Source organism: Echinops telfairi, unplaced genomic scaffold (assembly GCF_000313985.2).
Source record: "Echinops telfairi isolate 266 unplaced genomic scaffold, ASM31398v2 ScPeMD7_1713;HRSCAF=2227, whole genome shotgun sequence".
In the NCBI taxonomy this organism is placed as follows: Eukaryota; Metazoa; Chordata; class Mammalia; order Afrosoricida; family Tenrecidae; genus Echinops; species Echinops telfairi.
Window position 1 is genome coordinate 11,247,112 of NW_022105611.1, and position 2,326 is coordinate 11,249,437.

Sequence of the window (2,326 nt, forward strand, 5' to 3'; positions counted from 1 at the left end):
AGAGACAGTGGTCGGTGAAAGATATGAAAAACAATGATAATTTATTAAGGGGTTATAAGGGTGGGGTGGGGGAAGGGGAAAGAGGAGCTAATACCAAGGGCTCAATAGAAAGTAAATGTCTAGAAAAGAATGATGGCAACGTATGTACAAATATGCCTGATACAATTGAAATGCGGATTGTCATAAGAGTTCTAAGAGCCCAAATAAAATGCTCTTTTTATAATAATAATAATAAAAATAAAAAAAACAACTAAGTCTCTTAACAGAGGTTAAGACAAGGTTCTGGTATGAGACCAGATTAGGGACGAGGTACAGATGTATATAGTAATGCTTATTCAAACCCAAACAAAACCCATTGCCATTTAGTTCATTCCAACTCTTAATAAGGCTGTAGGTAAGAACTTCCCCTTTTAACTTCCGAGAAGTTCTGGTGGTGCCATGGGGAAGCTGGAAGTTTGGCAGTTTGAACTCACCAGTTGTTTCACTGGAGAAAGATGTGGCAGTGTGCTTTTGTAAAGGTTTATGTTTGGTTTCTAGAAATTTTGAGAAATGCTGCTTTTATGCACTTCATGCCTTTTCTTCTTCAGATTTGAAATGAAACAAAAGTATCTAGTCGATAGCATTTTTACATGTACTTTCCTGGTCCTGTTGTACCTACTACCCGTTTCATTAAGATTGGCTTAGATTTTTGTGTGTATGGCATTATGAACCTCACCCCTAATCTGTTCTCATAACAGAACCTTGTCTTAACCTCTGTTAAGACACTTAGCTGTTTTTTTTAATTATTATTATTATACAAAGATCATTTTATTTGGGCTCTTACAACTCTTAAACAATCTGCACATCAATTGTATCAGGCATATTTGTTCCTACGTTGCCATCATTCTTTTCTAGACATTAACTTTCTATTGAGCCCTTGGGATCAGCTCCTCTTTCCCCTCCCCCACCCCACATTTGTGACCCCTTGAAAAGTTACAATTTTTTTTTCATATCTTACACCGACCACTGTCTCCCTTCTCCCTTGGTTTCTGTTGTTCGTTCCCCTGGAAGAGGTGTGTGTGGTTATGGGTCGATAATTGAGATCAGTTCCCCCTTCCTCTCTTTGCCCTTACCCTATCGATATAGCTAGTCCCATTCTGTTCTTGGATCCATGTGTCATGAGCTCTTATCTCTTATCTGTACCTGTGTGCATGCTCTGTTAAGACCTCTAGCTCCTGTGCCTCTGCAAGAGGACATGAGATAGGTGTAGATTTTTGTGTGTATGCACATAAGATCTGCAAAATCTTGAAGAGTGCCCTGCATGTAGGAGATACTCAAGGACTGTCTATTGAAATGTCACCATTGAATATGTGCAACAATTGCCTGTTGTCATTCTTTGTTTGTCTTCTTCCCACATAGTGAATGATGTGTTTAAAAGACACTTTTATGACTTAAAAATCCATCATCAGCTCTACTGCCTCATTTCACTTTGTCCACCTTGGCCATGGCTCAGCCCTTGAAAAACGAACCATGTCTTCTTACATTCCCTCATATTGTGTCCATGTATCAGAGTTGCACAGTATTGGTCCCTGGCCAGCATTCATGTGACAGCTTCCCATATGAATGTTAAACAGGCAGCGATGATGCTTTATAATTACAGTGCTTGAAATGATTGGAAATAAATTGGCACTCCAATTATAGATGCATGAAAGAAGCGCCAGTATATCACAGTCGGTCCATTAATTTCTAAAGTGGTTCAGGCCATCTCACTAGTTCGGTGACATTCCTTATTCACGGCTGCAATGAATCACTCTGCATTGTGGGGCCTCAAAATTCACAAGCTGAAGGACATTTTTTCTTTACCTAAAGTATCCCAGGTTCTTTTCTCTTAAGGATGAGGGGGTGGAAAAGACAGCCAGAGAGCCAGGGACTACTATTAAGTTATGAAATTCTGGATGTAAGATGTGGAACACCTGAGACAATGAGGTTTGGTTTGGCTTTTTTTTAATTAGGAAGAACATGACATTGTTTTCCCCTTCATATACTTAAACCAAAACAATACTTTTATTCAAACCTGTTTAAATTAAATTAGACACGTTACATTCCTCAGTGTTTAATTGTTGGTCTTTGCTTGCCTGTCTATTTTGCTTCAGACTGAAGACATAACCTTTCACATTAAAGAAACCTAAGAAATCTCCTAAGGGTTTACAAAACATAATGTTTTTAGTGGTCATATCTTGCTGATTGGAATGGACACACACCCACTTGCAGAACTGCCCCTGTTCCAAATACTTCCCGGATGATGGACTTGTCCTCATAGCAGGAGGCTTCAAAGGTTCCATAGACA